The sequence below is a fragment of the Marmota monax genome, unplaced genomic scaffold (assembly GCF_021218885.2).
Source record: "Marmota monax isolate L192 unplaced genomic scaffold, Marmota_monax_Labrador192_F-V1.1 WCK01_AAM20220418_F8-fsc00034, whole genome shotgun sequence".
Taxonomy (NCBI): domain Eukaryota; kingdom Metazoa; phylum Chordata; class Mammalia; order Rodentia; family Sciuridae; genus Marmota; species Marmota monax.
The window spans coordinates 4,251,456-4,275,585 of record NW_026693934.1 but is presented as its reverse complement, the minus strand read 5'-3'; positions in this window follow the sequence as shown (position 1 = coordinate 4,275,585).

Below are 24,130 nucleotides of genomic sequence, written 5' to 3'. Positions count from 1 at the left end.
TAGAAAAGTTTTCTGAAAGTTATAATTATATAAATATTGATTGACAAACACTGATTCAATCTACTTTTTATTTGGTAAGTAGTTTACTACTCAGTTTGACTATAAGGAGTTTCATATTTCAATAGAGACAATATACTGATATCAACATGTATTCCTATATAAGAGTAGAGGGTGAGAGTATGGGCCATCTTTACTTACTTTGACATACACATGTAATCTCAATCACTGTCCTAGGGAATGGGGGCAAATTTAATCCTAAATGGTGACATTTGCAAATAACTGATGAGATAATTATTTACCTAGAACAGATTATTTATTCTGTGAATGTTTAAAATAAGACAGTGCACTTAATTTTTAAAGGAAATATTCCACACTTATCTTGTACTTAATATTAAAAGAATATATTTCAGAGTTGCCTGAAAATGTCTCTCAGGAGTGCATTTGGAAATAATATGCACAAAATTGCCCTAAAAGATTCAGAACTGAGAAAGTATGATAACAAGGCTATTTTAGGCTTATAACTGACTAATGGATAAAAAGTACTCATTTCATCAATGGTCTGAATTCATATTTACCAAGAATATTCAATTTTATCTAAAATGCCTGGGAAATATTTCTTCTTAGAACCAATAGTCTTGTGGAGTTGTTAGTTTAAATTGTGTGTGTAAATGAAAGCTGAACTTTCAACCTTTCCCCACTCCCTGAAGGAAAGGAAGAAATTGAAACCCATTATGTGAATGCAGCCATTTAAAACAATGCTGAATTTCAAGCTGATGCAGGTGACCCTAAAAATGCAGGGCTGGACCACAAGTAAGAGGTCATGTAATCCATTCCTCTTACTTTGGAAAGAGTATACTCAATCCATACAAGTAAAGTACAGGATCAAAGTAAAATCTTTAAGCAGTAAGAATTCCTCAGTTTCTACCTGTGCTTCATTTCTCAATTCTCTATGCCAGTGTTAATAGATGACTTATTTCTCTGCAGGTGAAGTCTAATTTTTTAATATTACATCTTTCAGTGCAGTGCTTGTTAAATCTTAAAGTGCATGAAAATCACTGGGGGATTTAGGAAAAATGCAGTTTCTGATTCTGGTGGTCTTTGGTGTGGGGTCACTAGCTTTTCCAGTTATTACAGGTTGTCAGGATGCTAAAGCTACTGGTCCTGGGACCACACTTGGGAAAATAAAAATTTAGCTCTATAAGTACTCTAAGAAGCCACTTAATGGCCTGACTTTTTTTTTTCTTAAAATATTTAAGCCACTTTGGTAGACAGCACTCTTTATTTGTACTCATTTAAAATGGTTTCTTTTCTTTCTTTCTTCTTTTTTTTTTTGTACCAGGGATTGAACCCAGGGGTGCTTAACCACTGAGCCACATCCCCAACCTGCTTTTTTATTTTTTTATTTTTAGACAGGGTCTTGCTACATTGCTTAGGGCATCACTAAGTTGCTGAGACTGGCTTTGAACTTGTGATCCTCCTGCCTCAGTCTCCTGAGCTGGTGGGACTACAGGCATGTGCCACTGTGCCTGGCTTAAATTATTTTCAATGGTCAATAGGATTCAAATATTTTCTTCCTTTGTATAAAACATACCACTGGGAAATAAGTTGTAGACAAGTACAAAGATTTAGCCAAAAGCATGTTCAAAAATATCATTTTTAATGGTAGGCAAAACATATAAATTTGGCTGAGGCAATTCACATCACTTGTCATTTGACCACACACAGCCATTTTACACTTTTGTACATTGAAATCACTACTTGACCACTGAAAGAAATTGGAGTTTTGAATCCCTGTTAATGGGCAGACATGAGGTTGGTAGTTGGCAAGATAATATTAGAGTCTTCTTTTAACTTGAATATTCTAGAATAATGAGGCATGAAGTTATTGCGAAAGTTAACATTCACATAACTGTCATCCTTCAAAGGTAAAAATTTTGATCTTCAATTTGAAGTGATTTTGAAGTACTTGACTCTTCATTCACACTCACATGGTCTTTTACTTACCAAGAGACCATGTATCTTACATATGATTCTTCAAAATACTTAAAGTATTTTAAATTTTGCTCATTTTATATCAAATAGATTGAATATCTTGATTAAATGATCAAGATTTTATTTTGTGAGTGTGCTGTTGTGTAGGTAGAACTGTTAAAAATGCATGTTATCTATGCAGATTTTGAAGAGTCATGTTGTGGAAAATGTCTCTGAATATATAAAAGTTTTAAAGAAATTGTGCTTTGTTAATATAAATCCTACATCTAGTAAAATGTTCCTGCATTACCATCTGGATCATTCCTTAAAGCTCATTTTCTCTATAGTCTAAGATTTCTCACCACGCTTTGCTATGAATCACATTATACATGTAGGGTATTACAGCCAACCTCCAAATAGTTATGCTTCATTAGAAAAATTGGGTTTATATTCTTCTGAATTTTTAAAATTACTTGAATATGTCTTTGAGAAGTGGGGCATGGAGTGTGCATATGTTCCAAGACTGCCCATTTCTTTCATTTATCTCATATTTTGCTGTCTGAAAAATACAGATGTTGTTTCTATATCATGAAATAAAATGACTTAAATGCCAATCTTTTCAAACAGATGTCAGTGCTCAAACTCATCTGTTTTTTGTCTTATTAAACATCATTTTTTTCTTCTTCCTTATCCTACAGATTAAATATAAATAATAATAAAATCTAATTATAACACAGATTTTGATGACACCAATATAATTTAACTCTTTGAGAATCTGTAATTTTAACATGCATTCTATTTGAAAGTATCAAGCTAACTCTGTTATTGTGAAGTTATTTCATCTGACAGTAATACAGTCAGTAAAAAGTAAATTTAAGATAACATAAAATACTGTCATGTTGGTGAAAGTTACATACTTGGTAATACATATATTCTTAGGAAACCTTATCTGAAGATCAAGGAGATTATTTTTTCTACACATTTGCTTATTTATAATGCATCAATGCCACAATACTTGTAGTTAGCCATGACTATTTAAGGAAGAGATAAAGAAATGAAATGAGATTCAGTACCAGAAAGGAGATATATGAAACATTAAGTTATGATCTTTGAAAAACTTTTTCTTGGAGTGTTCTTAGTTTACAATGAAGTTGCATATCTAATATATGTTGATCATCCATTATTTGTTGAGCACTGTACTGCCACCAAGGAGCCACTAGAAAGCAGAAGGGAGCTGGCCAGTGAATTCAGCGTTTGAGAACCAGGCACACACACTACATCAGGTAAATCAAGGTGGGGAAGGGGATAAAATGCAAAAAGACCATCTTGAAATTTTTAACACAGTAAAATAATAATAGCAATAATAGGAGGGAGATGAGTAGAGATGATAAAACAGATCAGGAGATGGGGAGGGGAAGGAAAGAGAAGGTCCTGGGGAAAGAGCTTGATCAAATTATGTCAATACATGTAAGAATGTAACATAATAAATTCCTCTATTAGTCGTAGTTACAATAAGCCAATAATTTTTTTAAAAAAAGAATAATACCATGTTTATCAACCTTGAAGGGAGAAGAAATTACATCCAGTAATAAGGAACTTGAACTTTGAATTAAAGCAGATGTTGCTTTAAGTCCTGGGTTCACTATTTACTGGTATGCTCACTAATCTTTCTAAAATTTAATTACTTTTCTTTAAAATGAAAATAATAATAGTGTGTGCTTACTAATGACCCCTCTCCATGAAAGGCATTTGTGTTCTAATCCCTGAAACCTGTGAATATTACCTTATATGACAAAAGACTGAAAATTGCCTTATATGACAGAAATATGTAATTAAATTAAAGATCTAAAGAGAAGAAGCATATCTTAAATTATCCAGATGGGTCCTAATTGCAATCATGTATGTTGATATAAATGAGAAGTAGAGGAATTTTGAGAGAGACACCTAGAAGGGAAAATAAGGTGAACGTGGACCAGAAAGAGAAGCAACCAAAAGCTAAGAAATACTAATATCAACAGTTACAGATTCCTGGATCCTCTGTAGAGAATGCAGCCCTGTTAACACCTTGATACTGACTTCTGACCTTCAGAACAAGGAGAGAATAAGTTCCTGTTATTTCAAGTCACCAAGTTTGTGTTACTTTGCAATGGCAGGTCTAGAAAGCTAATGCAAATAGCATGTACTTGAAATGATGAAAATAGATGTTTGTGGGCATTAAATATGGATACATACAATTTGCAGACTAATGTAACTACTGATCTTTTTTTATTTGTTCTTTTTAGATATACATGACAGGAGAGTGTATTTTGACATATTATATATACATGGAATAAAACTTCTCCTTTTTGAGATCGTACAAAATGTGAAGTTATACTATTTGGGTATTCATATATAAACATAGGAAAGTTATGTATAATTCATTCTACTAGGTTTCCTAGCCCCATTTTTCCTTCCTTGACTTTATTCCCCTTTAGCTAATCTACTGAACTTCTATTCTTCCCTTCCCTACCTTCAATGTTGTGGGTTACCATCCACATATCAGAGAGAACATTCAGCCTTTGATTTTGGGGGGACTGGCATATTTAACTTAACATGGTATTCTCCAGTTCCATTCATTTACTGGGAAATGCCATAATTTCATTCTTCTTATAGGTTGAGTAATATTCCATTGTGTATATATACTACATTTTCTTTATTCGTATATTTGTTGAAGGACACCTAGGTTGGTTCCATAGCTTAGCCATTGTGCATTGAGCTACTATAAACATTGATGTGGCTACATTGCAATAATATACTAATTTTTAAGTCTTTTGGGTATAAACCAAAGAGTGAGATAACTGGATCCAATGGTGGCTCCATTCCTACCTTTCTGAGGAACCTCCATACTGCTTTCCATAATGTTTGTACCAATTTGTAGTCCCACCAGCAAAGTATGAGTATACCCTTTCCCCACATCCCTGCAACATTTATTGTTCTTTGTTCTCTTGATTGTTGCCATTCTGGAGTGAGATAAAATCTTAGTGTAGTTTTAATTTCTCTAATTGCTAGAGATGTTGAACATTTTTTATGTATATGTTGCCCATTCATATTTCTTCTTCTGTAAAATGACTACTGTTCAGTTCCTTTGCCAACTTATTGATTGAGTTATTTGTGGGGGGATTTTTGGTGTTGAGTTTTTCTGAGTTTTTATATATTCTGGAGATTAATGCTCTATCTGCAGTGAGGTGGCAAAGATTTTCTCCAATTCTGTAGGCTCTCTGTTCACATTCTCGATTGTTTCCTTTGCTGGGAAGAAGCTTTTTAGTTTGATACTATCCCATTTATTGATTCTTGATTTTACTTCTAGAACATTATGAGTCTTATTGAGGAAGTTTGTTCCTAAGTGGACACGATGGGGAGTTGGGTCTACACTTTATTCTAGTAAGTATAGGGTCTCTGGTCTAATGCCTAGGTTCTTGACCATTTTGAGTTGAGTTTTGTGCAGGGTCAGAGATGGGGGTTCAATTTCATTCTACTATATATGGATTTCTAGGTTTCCCCAGCAGCATTTGTTGAAGAGGCTATCTTTTCTCCAGTGTATGTTTATGGGGCTATGTCTAATTTTAGATAATTGTATTTATGTGGGGTTGTCTCTGAGTGTAATATTCTGTTCCACTGGTTGTCCTGTCTGCTTTATTACCAATACCATGCTGTTTTTGTTGCTATAGCTCTGTAGTATAATTTAAGGTCTGGTATTGTGATGCTTCCTGCTTCACTTTTCTTGCTAAAGATTGCTTTGGCTATTCTGGGCCTCTTATTTTTACAAATAAATATTATGAATGCTTTGACTATTTCCATGAAAAACATCATTAGAATTTTAATAGGAATTGCATTAAAGTGTATAGTGCTTTTGGCAGCATGGCCATTTTGACTATATTAATTATTCCTACTCATGCACATGGGAGATCTTTCCATCTTGTAAGGTCTTCTTCAATGTCTTTCTTTAGTATTCTGTAGTTTTAATTCTTTCACCTCTTTTGTTAGATTGATTCCAAAATATTTTTTTTTAGGCTACTGTGAATGGGATAGTATTCCTGATTTCTCTTTCAGCTGATTAGTCATTGGTGTACAGGATTTATGGGTGTTAATTTTATATCCTGCTACTTTGCTGAATTCATTTATTAGTTCTAGAAGCATTCTGGTGGAGTCATTTTTTATGTTTCTAAATATAGAATCATGCCTTTACAAATAGGGATGGTTTGAACTCCTCTTTTTTTATTTGTACCTCTTTAATTTCTTTCTATTGTCTAATGGCTCTGGCTAGGGTTTCAAGGACTATGCTGATTAGGAGTAGTGAAAGAAGACAACCCTGTCTTGTTCTAGTTTGTAAAGGGAATGCTTTCAATTATTCTCCATTTAGAATGATGATAGCCTTGGGTTTAGCATACATAGCGTTTACAGTGTTGAAGTACATTCTTACTATTCCTAGTTTTTCTAATGTTTTGAGCCTGAATGAATGTCAAATTTTGTCAAATCCTTTTTCTGCATCTATTAAGATAATCATGTTATTCTTGCCTTTAAGCCTATTGATGTTATGAATTAAGGTTAGGATGAGGAGAAGGTACCCAGGTAGGCAGAGCTGACAGGGAGTGGAGAGAAACTGGAACAAGACAGGGATACCCTCTTTCATCCCTCCTAATCAACATAGTTTGTGAAACCCTAGCTAGAGCAATTAGACAACAGAAAGAATTTAAAGGGATACAAATAAGAAAAGAAGAGCTCAAACTATCCCTATTTGCTGAAGACATGATTCATTAGAACACAAATGCCTTTTGGGGAGAGGGATCACTAGTAAGCACACACTATTATTATTTTCATTTTAAAGATAAAGTACTTAAGTTTTAGAAAGATAAGTGAGCATACAAAGACCACATCACCAATAAAATGGGCATCGAAGAAGACCTCAGTCCCAAAATAATTGACTAGGTGTATAAAAAGCACAAAGAACTTCCCAGACACTGTGGTAGGGGCAAAGTCCAGATGAAATACCAAAGTCCCTGCAAACTGCCTGATAAAACAAACTGTGGAGTTTTCAGTGTTTGCGCTAGAAAGACATTATGAGAAAATCTTTCAAACAAGGAGTTAAACCAACAAACAGCCTTACATCTGAATACCTGTCTTTTGTGTTTACTTGAGTGTTTCCCTAGCTGGATTACTGCTGTCACAATTACATCTGCCTCAAAGGGAGACCATTATACTTCTTCTCCACCAATTAAAAAAAAAAAAAAAAAAAAGCACTTGGTCTCTTTGGCACATTTAAGAAAGGTGGACATTATATATAAGCCTATGCAAAATATTTAGAGGAAATTTAAGAAATAAAGCAATATAGTGTATAAGGCAAAACAGATAACGTTATTGCTTGGGTTTGCCAGCCTTAGTCCTCCAATTTCTAATATTTCTGAGAGAGGAGACAGCTGCAATGGGAAATCATGTTTCTCAAGTATCTTCCAGCAATGTTTTCTTCTTTAATATCTGGGCTGAAAATACATACTTGCTGTACTAAGCTTTGTTTCTTAATCAGGAATGAGAAGAATGAGGGTGATTTCTTCCTGCCTTTGCTGGCCCCCACCTCCTCCTCCAGTACTGGGGAATGAAACCAGAGCTGCTCTACCACTGAGCTACACTCCAAAACCTTTCCTTTCCATTTTTTTTTTTTTTTTGAGACAAGCTCTCCCTAAATTGCCCAGGTTGGCCTTGAACTTGTGATCCTTCTGCCTAAACCTTCAAGTCACTGGAATTGAGGTGTGTGTGCCATGATGCCTGACTAAAATAAAGGTGATTTCTCTTTTAAGGATATATCTGTTCCCAAATAATTGCTAAAGGTTTAATGACAAGCTCTTAGGGATTCTCATTCTTTCTTTCTCCTGCTTCAGTGTGTGGCTTGATTTTTAAAATCCTTAATAGTATAGAAATAGTTTAACGATGCCAATTCCCAGAACATCTATAAAATGAAAACAAAACACATTATGAAAAGAGAGAGAGGAGCTTTAAGCAAACAGACAATGGAAGGTCTAGTTTTGATTGAGGGAAATTATGTGATTCCTTAAGCTTGTAATATGGGGCCTCCAGGGGCTGTCACCTGATAGAAATTTACAGCAAACACTTGGGCATTTTATAGCAACATGAACATACTGAAAGCTGAAAACAATATGGAGCTGTCATTGAGGGACTGAAAAGATAGATAACAACAAGACAATAAAATTAAATTTACATAATTTACTAGGAAATATAATTTTCATATTTATCCAATGGATTTATAAAAAAAAGTTTCATCTATTCTGCTTGGAAAACCATGGGGCTGACCCTTATATTTTCTGGCTAAAGATTATGATCAAGTATCTGAAAACACTATATCAACTATATTAAGGAGTCCCTGTGGAGAAAAAATTTACAAACTTGTACTTAAAAGTATATTGCATTTAATCCTACTATAGTTTTCTGACTTTCACCAAAATTTGCAAGTTAGTGATTCTGAGTCCATGCAGTATCACCAATGGTGATAGGATGCTATTGATTAAGCATAGAGACATCAACACTAACAATCATTATCCTTCCCATCACTCATTGATACCTGTGTTTCTACACCACTACTTCTAAGTTGTCAAATTTCCATCTTCTGTGATTTTTTTATGAGAAGAAAAAATATATGGCAAGTTTACATTCTATATAGTATATAAACACATTCTGAACAAAGTGGACAGTTTAGCGAAATTGATTGAAGAAGGAATACAAAGGCCAATGTCTTCTCTATAGAGATAGTGTGTCATTTAATTAGCTCATGGAAGGTTTGTTTGTTTAATCATAGTAGCAAAACCTTCATGAAAACATTTATTGCTTTGTTTTTCCTTTTAGAACTCTGATATTCTCCTGTGTATCTTCTCTCTCTGGCACTCCATGTTCAATACATTTAAATTATAATAAAACATAGTTTATTTCAAACATTTCTGCTGTTTTTCTATATTTTCTGTGTACATATTCCATTCACTCTGACATCAATACCATCCCTAAAGCCTCTGTAATGGCTTTGGAACTGTTCTCTGTATCTCTGTGCTACCCTTTTTCTACAGAGCTGCTGGATTGAGATTTTTAAATTACACTGATATTTCAGATCTGCTGTATATGAATCTTCAATGTGTTTCCCCCTTGTACAAGGGTCAAGTTCAAAATCCTTTATGCAACTTACAAGCCAAAAAGGATATAGTCTCAACCTTCCATTTATGCACCTCTCGCATAGCTCATAGTGTACTGAGAAAAACATCTATTGGGAGGCAAAAATGTTGTCAAAAAAATATGTACACAGACCCTCATGACCTCATGTAATCCTAATTACCTCCCAAAGGGCCACCATCCAAATGCCATTTATATATGACTCAGGAGCTGGGCATGGTGGTCCATTGGAGCAGCTTTCTCATGGGTTTTGCAGCTCGATATCTTACTTGGGTCCTGTAATCCCAGTGACAATCCCAGTGACTTGGGAGAGACTAAGGCAAAAAGATGATAAGTTTCAGGCCAGCCTGAACCACTTAGTGAGGCTCTCAGCAATTTAGCAAGTCACAGTCTCAAAATAAAAAATAAGAAGGTCTGGGGATGCAGTTCTGTGATAAAATACCCTCGGTGCAGTTCACAGCATGGAAAAAAAAATAATATATATATATATATATATATATATATATATATATATATATATATATATATATCTGGGGATTAAATTTCAAAGTGAATTTTGGCAGGAGCAGACCATAGCCCTGACTCTACATTTTTCCTGAATCCAGTTGATTTTTTGTGTGTGTGTTTGTAAATCGTATTATGTATAATCAGAATTCTATCTTAGTCATAAATTAGTATAAAATTGGCTTATCAGTATTATTCTGCATGCTTGTAATTTGGAAGATATGTGGAAGGACTCTATAGGAGTTTTTTTCTTCGTTCTTTCATTTTTTTTTCTTTTAGAGCTTGGAATTTTTTTTTTTTCAAGTGCTCTTTTTCTCTATGCCTGGGAAGCACTCTTTGATTCACTTTAAACTCAATTGATTAGAATATTTCTATTTGTCTTAGTTAAGATTGTGGGCTCTGGAATTTAACTTTCTTGGTCTCTTTGTTGGTTTTCACTTCCAGTCTGTGTCGCCTTGGGCAAGTTATTTACTCTCCCCAAGTTCATATGGGTCTACACCATAGTATGCACCATGAAGTATTTATGGAGGTGGTTTCCACTTTGCCTCAACATAGCTCTGAGGCTTAAAAATAATTTATACCTTTCTTCAAAATACTTTTAGATCAGTTATTTAGTTTGCTAGGGCTGCTAGAGCAGAGAACCACAGATTGGGCTGTTTAAAGAATAGAACTTTAGTGCTTCATGGCTCTGCAGGCTAAAAGCCTAAGATCAAGTTGTTAGCAGGGTTGGATTCTTCTTAGACCTCTCTCTTTGGCTTGTGGTGACCATCTTATTCCAGTGTCTTCATGTGGTCTTTCCTCTGTATTTCTTTGTCCTAATCTCCTTCTATAAGTAGAATAGTTGTAAAGGATTGGGTCCTACCTTAAAGACCTCACTGAGTCTTTTTTTTTTTTTTAAGGTTAGAAATCAGAAGTCATTCTTTTTTTTTTTATTGGTTGTTCAAAACATTACAAAGCTCATGACATATCATCTGTGCTATTTCCATACACAGTCACATTCTGAGGTACAATGAATTTTAGAAGGTACAATTTAACCCATAACAACCAGTATTTCCAAAATGCTTGATTTCAAGATTTTTCTTTCATTAGACAGACATAAAATAAATGTAAATATCAACAGCAATAAATAAATAAATAAAATAAAAGAGATTAAGAATTTGCGTAAGTGTTGTAATTTTTTTTTTTCTGGATTAGCTTCCCTGTCCTTTCGATGAGTCAATGAGGTAGTTATCCTACATTTACAATTATACTACCTCTGGATACCTGCCCTGTGAAGCACACACTTTGTCAAAGGTAGTTTTTAAAAAAACTTTATTTGAATATTACTAATTTACTATATCTCTTAACAGTAGCTTTTACAATCTGGCATATGACCTGTAACTTCTAGAACATTTCAACCTATATGTAAACAGAACATAACAGGTGATTTCTCTAAGGCCCATGAAAGAATAGGAATACAAATTGTTACCTATTAATAATGATGATAATGATAATGGCAAATTCTTATATTGTGCTTTGTATGTGCCAGACACTAACAATTTTACAACATCGTGAGGAAAAATATGATATTTTATAATTAATTCATAAGTATTTGTTGTCATTTTTCAATTGTGAGACAATGGAATGGTGATACTAGTAAAAGCCTCAAAAACTAAATTTATTTTTCTTCTGGATAGCATATATGCTTAGCAAGTGTTATTATTTTTCATACGTTCACTAAAATGCTTAGAGAGGAAGACTGACAGTGTTGAAATTGTTTGAGAATGAGATGTAGTCTAGGCATTGGTGTAACTGGCATTTCCAAAGTCTCAGAGCTAGAACATTGGTAGTTCCCAAATTCCAAGCTACTGAGGTTATGCTACTGTTGTTCTATTACCGATGATCATGAAGGAAAACATTTCAACAATAAGAGAAACTGTTTAATATAAAATGGTTGAACTTAATCAAGTAATAATATTGATAGGCTATTTTGTTTGCAGAAAACTTGGTGTTAGCTGTTATCATGTGAAAAGGGTTTGTTCATTCTAAGCATGGTACTCTGTATTAATTGGCTAATCAAAACAAATGTAGACAGAGCTACAGGCATACAGTAGACATTGCTGTATTTCTAATTTAAATGAACTTTGGAAGGCTCCTGCATATTTAATTCTTTCTCTGTGATAGATAGAAGGGTAGAACTTAATGTTTCTTAAACCTTATGCAAACAAATACTTTTTAAACCAATTTTCTCTGCGATAAAAATATTCAAATTCATTTCTTTTCATTCTCAAAAAAAAATACTGTAGTAAGGTACTTTTAACTTCCTAATATGGACTGATGTAATAGTTTATAATTGATTTTAACCTCCTCTTCTGAAATGTACCATATACTAATGGTCCAGTAAGGAATGTGAATGGTGTCACTTTGTTACGTGATCTCATAGCTGTGGAGACTCATGTCTGAGCCACAGGGAAGGCCTCACAGCCTTAGCCCTTTTTCTTTCAAGGTTTGGGGGTCCACTGTTACACTTTGTTAAAAAAAATGAGGTAAGAGAATATTGTTATAGATTCAAAAATGTGCTTTGTCACCCTTTTTCCTTCTCACCACATCATATAACTGTCTTGCCCATCAAAACCTTGACTTAGTCTCCAAGGAAATCCTATTGAAGAATTAAAGACCAGATTCAGTGTTATTATTGCTATGAAAACCTCCATGATCACCTCCAAATGGATCTGAATTTCTGTTCTACACTCCTCTAATGTGTAGGGTGTTACATTCTTATGATGCTGTCATATACTAAGTTGTCAGACTACATTTTAGTGCAGAAATTATCTTATTATCAGATATTATCTTTCTTTATGTGTTATCTTGTTGCATCTATGATCAAAATATCTGTCGGGAACAACTAAAAACAATATTAAATATATAAATAAATATATAGAGAAATATATAAATGCACACACATATAGATATTTAGAGAGAAAAACTTTATTTTGGGCTCAGAGTTTTAGAATTTTAGTTCATGGTTGGCCAGATCCATTACTGTAGGCCTGAGATGAGGCAGAAGTTTATGGCAGAAGGATATGGTGGAGGAAGAAAGCTCTTCAGTTCATGGCAAGCTGAAGAAGAGAGCAAGGGTCCAGGAATAAAATATAATTCCCAAAGGCATACCTCCCAGTGATCTACTCCCTGCAACTATGCCCCACCAGTTACCACTCAGTAATGTATTCAAATAATTAATCCATCTAATGCATTAATCCAGCAATTAGGTTGCAACTCTTATAACCTAATCATTTCACCTGTCAGCATTCAGGCATTGCCAATTGACTTTTTGAGGAACATCTCATATTCAAATTCTAAACTCGCTTAATTTTTACATATCTTACCATTTAAACCTATTTATCTCCAGGTACCATGCAATCACATGAAGGATGTTTTTAAAAAATATTTATGGAAGGAAAGCAATCAGGGAAAAAAATAAAGAATAAAATTTAAAATACCATGATATTTGATGCTTTGTTTTTCTCTCCTTCTATATATCTATATCTATATCTATCTATCTATGTTCATTCATATATATGATATAAAAGTATAGGACAGGATAACTATAATGATATACAACAAATCTACAAAATTTTTGAAGTAACTAACATATATTCACTTATTCAATCTATGTTAATCTATGATAGGTTAAAAAAATGAAGAATTGGATAAGATATAGGGCCCTTGCTTAATGATAGGTTAGAAAAATGAAGAATTGGATAGGATATAGGGCCCTTGCTTAATGACCTTTTAGTCTATTACATCCCCAAGCAGTGCAATAAATCCCATAATCTACAGAGAGGCCTATAGAAGCACTGAGAAAGACACCTCTGGATTTGGCAGGGGGCATCGTAAACAGTCTCAGAGGAAAAATAACATTTGCTGAAAACCATGAAACTTGAGAAAAGGCATACCTATAGTTGGTAAAATTCAGAGTGCAATATTTGGAAAGATAGGAGATTATGGAATGACAAGGGAAGTGAGCAGCCAGGCTGGAAAGGAATCAGTGAGCCATACTAACAAGTTTGGCTTTTATCTTTTGCAAGATGAGGAGGCATTAAGAAGTTTTAGGGTAAAAAGTGACATGATGAGATTTACAGTATACTGAAGAATGAATTAAGGTAATGAGATAAAACTTGAGGCAGGAACCCCACTAAAGATTTTAGAAAATGGTGGTGGGTGATGAATGCAGGCAATAGTAAAGGAATAAATAATGCAGACTTCAGAAACTTAGATTGGGTCAAAGGAAGAAGGAGACAAAGGATGGAAACTGACTTGTAGTTTTGGATAAATATTGATGCCAAGAATCAACTATTGTAATAATTGGAAGATTTAGAATTGGAAGAAAAGACAATTCATTTCTTATTGCTTGGTTTGACCTGGTTCTGGAAATCAGGAAAACCTGTGAAGAAAACACAGATATTTCTCTAGCATCTTTTGGAACTCTGTTAGAGACATACATTCAAATGATAATGGCACATGAAGGAGGTGAATCCCCAGATTTATGAAACTGGCCAGAGACATTTCTCAGGAAGATGAGGGCTAAGAACAGAGGATTCAGAAGATTGAACAGAAGATTTAAATCAGAGGAGAGCTAAGTGAAGATAACATCATAAAAAAAACAAAGGAGATAATTTTAAAGACAATTTATACAGTGCTTTATACCATGAAGGATACAAAAATAAGTAAGTAAAAGGATGAAACAAGGACTTCAAGGAAACTTGCAGATGTGATGCATATGTCTAGATCTTTGAATGTGATGGTAGTTTCACAGGTATATGCATATAACCAAACTAATCAAATTATATTCATTTAATATGTACAGTTTGTGTGTCACTTATATACTGATGAAGTTGTTCTAACAAAATAAAATATAGAAGCTTAAAATAATAAACCAATTGCTATTGAAATTTGACAGTGTAATTCTGTGTTTTACTTAAAACTTACCACTTGTTTCAATTTTGAATAGTCTTATTACTACCTGTGTCTAGATTGAGCAATAATATCTTTCATGAGACATGATGTACCAGTATGCATGTTCTCATACAATGAGGATATAAAAATTCAGCAAAATGTCATTATGTATTTTGAATCTGCTTGTGGATATTTGCATAGAGCATAGAAACAAATGAAGAGTCCACAAATTCCATTCATGAAGAAGCTATTATTTAATCGGGAAACTTGTCTATTGTTTTCTCTCTAGAATGGAGAACTGGTCTGCAACCAGGAGCTCTCACATAGTGTGCAGTTGCATCATATGGCAAGCAGTATAGATGAAAACTAACTAGCATCTAAAACCTAATGCTTTCTGTTCTTTACACAATTGAACTTATCGGTGGCAATAGTTTATCTTACTAAGGTGACTCCCAGGAGACCAAGGATTGTCACACAAAGCAGAGCCCCAGAAGATTTTGTATGCCACTAACTGATCAGATTATGTTATTTATTCCTGTCATTTTCCATTCCTTTCACTGCTACAGACCGTATAATAGGCTGGAAGACAGCTCTGCATTTATCACTCCTCCATCTATATGAAAAAGGATAATAATTTAGTGTAACTCATGTATCTGTTATGATGAATGTCACAAGGGGTTTTCTTGGTTCCGTTTTACTGATTCTGGAATTCATATAGGTCTGAGCAATCCCTGTATTCCTAGAAACTTCTCAGTGTGTGTGTATGATCCTAACATTTTGTTATTCAACATGAGCACATTATATGTAGTATATATGAAAATCATCACTCTAACAGCATTATATTTTTTTGCTTTTGCTTAAATATATTATATGATTTTTTAAAATTTGGGCATAATTTTCTCCTTTTTGGAAGCTGAAGAAATTCTCCACTAAAACTTGTAAAATGTGATTACTTTTGTGAAACTCATTTTTTCTTATTCTTCCACATTACTTTTTTATATCCTAATTACTCTTGAGAGCTTTATATAAGATGAACACAATCCCCCACTACATGTGCTTCTCCTGTTGTAATTTTTATGGCCAACACAGCCAGCATGTACAAACTGTACATAGAAATCTTGTTCTTAGCTGTGGTAATTGAATTCTCCATGTAATTACAGGTGGTAATGGCATTTTAAGCACCTTATACAGGTGCTGTTGAGTTTGTTGTTTAGATTTAATATAAAACAGCATTAAGGAAGTCTAAATTCTTGGAGTCGTGCCAGATTATAGAGGTGTCTTTCAACTCTAAATAACAGTTTTCATTCTCACACTAACCACCCTAGGACATGAAAATTTCAAGAAGAGAATCAGAGTTGTAGGCTGTAGGATCCAGGAAATTAAATATCCATTCATTATCAGGGAGCATTCATAGACGTTGAATGAGAATTTGATACAGTTTGGGTTATGGACATTCTCTTGGGTATCTGATGACTATCTGCCAAAAAAAAAAGCAACAACAATAAAAAAAATTATTCAAATTCATTCTACATAGTTAGGAATCAAAGTTTGCATGCTTAAGCCCCAAATATGCAATCCAAATGTATATGTATTCATACATGTGCATGTGCATGTGTATTTTTGTGTGACTCATTTCAGAGCAAAGAGGTTGCCCTGATGATTTATCTGTCTACCCATTCACAGCCATATTAATTACACTTCACCCTGATGCTTTTGTTCATGTGTGCAAGAAAACTCAGGCAATATGTTTACTGAGAAGTCAGAGGAGGCTGAACACTCTGCCAGGGGAGGATGGAAAAGAGGAAAGATTTGTTTTTTGTGTTAGGTCTGCCACTTGACAGAAGCGCAGACTTAACTTCTGTAGGACGATAGTGAGGACACTTATTGTATAGGATTTTTGTTAAAGGTTAAATGATAGAATGCATGTACAGTCCCAATTCCGTGCCTAGCAACTATCAGGCAGTTGATAATGATGGCAGCTGTTGTTATTAAGGAAAATGACATAGAGGAGACAGACACAGATGCCAGTGTTTACATACCAACCTAAAATAATGTGCTGCTTTATACAGTGAAAACAAGTGGGTGATATTGTTAGGGCAAGGCATAAAAAAAATGATCAACTGCATGTATACATTGAGAATTTTAGAATTTGTCTAGGATGCTGTGACAAATGTGAAGGATAGTCGTTTAATTCATTTTTAAATTTGCATTCCATGTGTAGTTTTTGCTAGGACCATTTCTTAATGTAATGAGAAAATACACACCCAGCTCATCATGTCCTTTTTCCTCATTACTTATGTATCTTTTCCCTCCCTGGTACATGTCAGACAGTAAAATCAAAAATATAGTTCGATTTGTGTTTAAGACACAGCCAGCCATGATTCTGTGTGTCTGAGGGAGGCACTGCTGTTCTTCAGTTATTTCTCTCCTTTTTTCCTCACATTTTCAACAGGTCCAATCCCCAGTGCAGGCAATATTGGCTGTCCTTGTCTGAGGGTGGTCAGGCAATCCCTTGACAGAAGCAAGATTAAGGAATATTTGACCTGCATGCCAGGAAACTGATGGTATTTCTGTCGACATACTCATCTTTTATGGGAGAACTTCAATTCCCCAATCAATGACTGTTCTTGTCTTATACCTTTCATAACAAGAAAGGTTAGTGGGAAACAGGAGGCCCGTAAGAGTTAGTCATTTTCACAGAATTCCTGTGTTATAGTGGGCATGGTAAAAGCGGACACAAAAGCAATACTAATTTTTATTTTCTACATTTTAATGAAGATTCAATCATAGCATTAAGACAAGGGTAAGTTGCTTGGCTTCTTCTTTGCAATGTCTCTTTTTTGACATACTGAGATTTCTGGTTCTGCTCTTCAGGGCATATTTGAAAGGTGTTTATTAAAGCTACAGACATTGCTAGATAATAAGAGTAGTCCACTCGTCTACTTGTTTACAAGTGTCCTTAGTACTATCCTACACAGAAATGAAATTAGTGAGCAATAAGGATCCTCTGGCTTTGCTTTTGTGATATAAGGGAGACTATTATACTGGTTGTCTTTCCCCAAATGAAGCAAGTGGCCAAATTGTTTATTGCAGTTACCTCTGCTCTTTTCCTTTATATAGGACCCTAATTATATTCTCTAGAGTTTATTTCCCTTAATTTACTAAATACTATGGTGCCATTGAGTGCAAACAAGCTCAGGTTTCCTGGTGCTTAGGGTCTTACAGTTGGGCCTTTTGTGTCAAGCATCACTTCTTCTGTCAGAACCCTACTAATACATGCCAGGCATGGTGGTGCAATGCCTATAATCCCAGTGGCTCAGGAGGTTGAGACAGGAGGATCCTGAGTTCAAAGCCAGCCTCAGAAACTTAGTGAGGCACTAAGCAAATCAGTGAGGCCCTGTCTCTAAATAAAATACAAAATAGGGGTGGGGATGTGACTCAGTGGTTGAGTGCCCCTGAGTTCAATTCCCAGTACCAAAAATAAATAAACAAATAAATAATAACAGTACTTACACAAACCTGTTCTTGACAGAGGTAAAAGAAGGATAAATTTAGTCAACCCATTGTTCATATCAACAAAATCAGTTAAATTGTGTTCCGTGGACAAAACTATCAATTGTGTTTGCATTTCCCTGCCATGATAGCTTTTGTTATTTCAATGAATTATTCTGTTCAGCATGCTCTCTCCCTAAATGAGACCCAAACACTACTCCCTAGGAGAAGAATTTACATAAAATGCTATCTATTGGAAAGTATCTATTGTGCTAGATACTACAAGGGTAACAGAAATATATGATTCTTGTACCAGAGGAGTTTTTAATCTCATTAAGAATACTAACCCTAATGTAGTAACTACAAACAATTCTAGGCTATATAAATAAAGTGGTTTACTTTTATACACTAGTGTTTCATGGAGAACAAACACTTTTGGAGCTCAAGGAATGAACAAATAGTGGTCTGTGGGCTAAAGCAAAGATGTGAGGAAGAGTACAGCAGGGTATGGTTATTTGGTAGGAGGGGGAAATAAAATCTGGTAGCTAAGGTAAGGGAGCTTATAGCTTATAGCAACTCTAGTGGTCTCTAAGGACTCTCCTGTAGAGCTTAGATTTAATACATCAAATAATCTGAGACTGTGAAGATCTCTTAACCACAGAGTAATGTTGAGATTGATACACAGTGGCTTTGAATTTAAAGTATAACATTCAAATGAGGAAGACTTCATTTAAATTTGTTTCAAATTAGATACATCAGGCTTGCCATCTACAAGGGATGGCAGTAAGTGGTTACATTTATATCTGGGAGTTGGGGAAGGGAGCCTTACCCTCCTTATGATTTTTGGAAAAAAATCTGGAGAGTCAAGGAGTCTTCTGATCTTTAATCCATAGTGGTTGTACATACTATGCTTATTTAACCCCATGTGGTCCTTTTAAAGAAGCTTTGCCACATCCTTCCTGTCCTAAGTATGAACATAGGCTGCTTCTCTGTGGCTCTAACACCATGCTTTTTTGTGTGTTTTGTCACCTTGGAGAAGATTCTTTTATGGATCCTTTTTCCATTTGTGTGAGAGTGGGGGCTGGTTCCATGACACTCTAAAACCCCCTCATTATGGGCCCTCCCACCATCTTGCCGGAACACTGGCTACTCCATTAAGAGCCAGTTCTGCTTTATTCACCTTGGGTGTTTATTTCCCTAAATTAGCTTATTCTCAGAAAATCTGGATATGAAGGAATGTGCTCTGGTTTCTCTGAATTTCTGCTTATACCTTGCTTCACAGAAATCACTGCTAACCTAACAGCCCAGTCTCAGAACAAAAGGCGTGTGGGACTGAGGGTAAAACCTTAACTGTAATTAATTTCCATCTTCGGTATCAAGCAGAATAAAGTAAAATTAGTGTCTCAATAATTACCCAGTCACATGCATTTAAGCAAGTTAATTCTTGTCAGCAGGATGCACCAGATAAGGGGAAACCTGGAAAGGAGGAGGACAGTGAGGGTTCTGGCAATGATCCACAGGTGACTGCTGAGATGCCTACCATGGTTGGTAAGAAAGTGACTTTCTATAAAATAACCTGATGATACACAGTAACTGAGAGAGGGAGGCAGACTGCAAGGCTATCAAAAGTGTAGGTCTGAGAAATTTTTCATCTCAACATTAGACAATAAATATTCTTATTATTAGAGCTGATATTAAAAAAAAGAGTTTGACATCCAGTCTCCTTGTTATTTCACTTTTCTCTTCTCCCCACGGCGAATTCTGCTGCGAGATTGTCAAACAAACATATAAGACCTAGGGAAGTACTTGCAGCCTGGAGCAGTAGAGAGCAGTTTCTAACAATCTTTGCAGCTTCCATATGGGAGTTACAACAATTAGTTTCGTTTCCCTTAGACACGCTGTATTTAGCATAGAAAAGAAGTGCCACTCTGCTGAAATAGCTGAAAGGAGACAACTTGGATAACAGGGAGGATGGCACTGAGCTTGGAAGATGCACCGAATGTAGACAGTGTACAAACTGTAAGCATAACCAGCACCAATAGGGTTTGGAAGTGGAGGTGGGAAGGATTGGGAAGAAGTTGCTAACTCTATGATCACAGATGGAAGGGTAGAAAGAGAACACGAAAAGACAGAAAGTGTTTTCTAGTTACCATAATGTCTTCAACAGAATAATGAATATATTTTCTTTTTTACCCCAGTTCTATAAATGGAAACTACAGAAAAATTGAGCTGGGGGTGATATCAGAATTCAGCATTTATTCTTTGATGAGCTAATGGACTTACAATTCATACTGTACTTATGTAAGGGTCTTAATATACATATTTTATGTTTATTCTACCACTACCTACCACCACGATAGTAAAAAAATTAGTGTAATATCCCCACTTTCTTTAAGTTAGTTATGGCCTTCCTCTCACCAAATAAAATATGGGCGGAAGTACCAGAAATGTCCTATATACCCCCCAAGAAGAAGCATTTTCTTAATCCTGTTAGGCGATACCATGCTTTGTTCATTCTGCCCAGACGATGGAGATCTCTGCTAAGATGAAGCCCATGTCAGCCAGATCTACAATGAATCGAGACCCACTGGCCTGTACTGAGCAAACAGAGTGAGAAATAAATCTTTTGTACCGAGTCACTCAAAGATTTGAGGGCCATTACTGCAAGCCTGAGGTAGTCAGCCTGAGGTAGTCTATCTTAACTTTCACAAGTATTTAACAAAATTGCAAAAGAGACCTTCATGTTTGGAGGTCCCCAAATCTATTTTTTGAAGACCTACAAATTTGAAGTTGGAGCAAAACCAAAGTGGAGCCAAAGACAGGAGCAGATCTAGAATGTGTGATTGAGTTCCAATTTTAGGACAGCACTCCTGGAGAAGTGAAGGTTCTGTATGAACTGCCACAGGGAAAGAGTGGAAGCATGCCAAGAGTATTTCAATTCTCTTTTAATATCCACAGGGCCAAAATTTGTGTTCGGCTTCCAGTATATGCATCATTTATGTTCCATGTATCATCTGCAAGTTAAACACATTTCAGCAGAAAACTAAGATCTTTAAAATACTTTTAGCTTTAAATCTTTTATGAGAAGAACTATAATAGTTTGGGTATGATGTCAAGACTGACAGGAGTACTGAAGAAGAATCTAGATGGTACTAAGTTCATCATCAAACATATGGCAGCGTCCAACAGGAGACTGATGTAATAGATGTATTTTAAAATGAACTTAACCATTTGCTGAGAAAACTGCAATAACCAAAGTTTTCAAATGTTTTTTTTTTTTTTTCCCAGAATTGTGACTCTCTGGCAATTCTCTAAAGCAAAAATATAAGAAAGATGAATGTAACACTTTATTCAACTTGGGGATGTCAGAAGGGGAAATTGAGGTGCTTATAGTTTAGGATGAATTGAATTTCAGGATGGAGAGAAGTCAGTTTGGATGCACCACTCTCATGCAAAATATCGAGCACTAAGGAAGTTCTCAAGGATGCAGTTTTGTACCTGCTCTGCTATTTAAAGTAGAAACAAATCACCATGAATGACATTTGAAAAAGAACACGAGCCTAAAGACAAAGCCACGCATCTATTGTTTCGGATCTGAGTTTCCTTAGAAATGCTGAGCAAAATCTCTGTGCTTTGTAAATTGGATCCAGCAAGACATGATATTTGGCTATTTAGACTCAGAAATCCATAGCTTTTTTTTTTTTCTTGGTCAATTTCATTTGAAGTTCTAAAGTGAATCTCTTGGTCTATAGGTCAAACCAAGAATGTAAAACTTGTTTACATCAAGACACAGCAAAGTGTGTCTAGATTCTAAACACAGTGCAATGACAGGGGGTGGGGAGGACTTACTGCAAAACCCTAGAGCACTAGTGAGTGAGGACTTAACTATTAATGACAATTTATATTGAATACATGCAGCAAACTTCAAATCTGCCACCCTTTGTTTATTCATTTATATGGAATTTGATTTGGTATTATAAGTGGAAAAAAACTGAAAAATATCTAGTGACATCTGATATTAAGTATTTATGAGTGGATGCTGAAGATAATCCAATGCCACAGACTAACTACACTAAACAGGCTTGAGCTTCAAAGAAAGAATAGCTTCTCAGGACAAAGGATGATGACCAGGCAATGGCAACCCTTCCTTACAAGGTTCCCTCATCATCTTTCACTTTTTTTTTTTTGGTACTGGGTATTGAACTCAGGGGCACTTGACCACTGTGCCACATCCCCAGTTCTATTTTGTATTTTATTTAGACAGGGTCTTACTGAGTTGCTTAGTGCCTTGATTTGCTGAGGCTGGTTTTGAACCTGTGATCCTTCTACCTCAGCCTCTGAAGCCACTGGGATTACAGGTGTGTGCCACTGTGCCTGGCCAACCCTTGCTTTTGCCATGTTGTATTGAGAGAGAAATGTGAAGTTGAATGAAGAAGTATTGAAGCATTATGCATTTAAATGCTTTATGATTTTTGAATAGCCTCTCTGACTTTAATCCACAGTATTTATTGACTTATATATTGCAGGAAGAGGTCTGATGGTCAATGAAAACTTTAAAGAGCCTGCTAAGTTATTGACTTGATTTTATTTACTTTGTCCCAAGACAGTGGGTCTTCAGCTGTAGGGCAGTGTGGATCCTCATGACAGCAGGAGGATAGGGCCCACTTAGTAAGATGTAGGCCTGAAGTGAATTGCTCTTTCTTTTCTCAGATGGGTGGTTCCTTAGACTTTCCAACAGAGGCTCTGAAGGCCTTGGGGTGAGCAATCCTTCATCTTACTAAACTGCACTGTGTGTTGTGGTCTGGCCTTCTCTGCACAGATCTCATGTTATTCCCCATGGCAAACACATTCTCACATGATTCTGAACATTCCATATTGTACAAGACTGGCTAGAATCTAGCATTTCCAGCATATAGTTAAAATATCTCAAGCACTGGTAAACTAAAAAAAAAATTCTACAAAACATAGAATACATCTACTGTTCCAAGAAAAAAAAATATATCAATATCAAATAAAAGCAAAAATAACTCAAGACAGACACGTTTGTTCTCTGAATAAACCTTTAGAACATCTATTCAAAGAAGATATTTGATCCAGGTTCCTTGAGGCTTACTGCTGTAAATGTCATTTAGGACTAAGCATCTCTGGTAGGAACATGCAATATTTTTAATTTTTTTAGGTGTATGATAAATATGCACAGGGTGATGGCATGCCTGAAGAATGTCTTATGTGTGTGTGTGTGTATGTGTGTGTGTAGTATGAACATATACTGGTGATTTTACATCTTCACTCATGTATTGTATTTTTATAACTTAATAGGTAAGCACGTTTAGACTAGGGAAAGCAGCAAGATGCTTTAGTTTTATAGTAATTGATGTATTATCTTCACCTTTCTTTCCTGAGGGCCAGGGCCTCCATAGGATGACTGCATGGTGCAACTTGCACATATAAATCACAGCCTGCCACCTGTTATTTAATAGCTAGCAGTGCTGACTCAATAACAGTAAGATTCTGTAAAATTGTTCCCTGCAGCCCTGGGTGTTCCCTATAGAGGTAATTGTCTAGAAAATAAATTTCCTGGACAAAGAACAAGAAGCTACAGACCTATGAACATCTTTTAACGTCTCAGAAGTTAACTTTCGACAGTGTTGATGTATCTGGTTCTTCATTCTTTCGAGTTATTGTGGCAAGTTTTCATCACATGTAAGTGGATTTACATAATTTGTTTTCAATTAAAGGGTTCCAAAATACCCAGTGGGCATCTATAATGATTGCAGAGGTTACTGGTTACTTAGACCTTCATTTTTTTTTTCTTTTCCAGCAGGTTTGTCAGCATCCAAGTGATATATCAGATACAAGGAAAAACACCATTACAAAACCAATTTGCTAAGGGCTTATAAAATTCAGCTTTAAAGAACTACTGAGGCATCAAAGGACAGGACCAAAGGAGCCAATATTTTGATCAGTTTCTCAAGGTCAAACATATTACTAATTCATCAAATATCTCTTTCTGCTAAAGTTA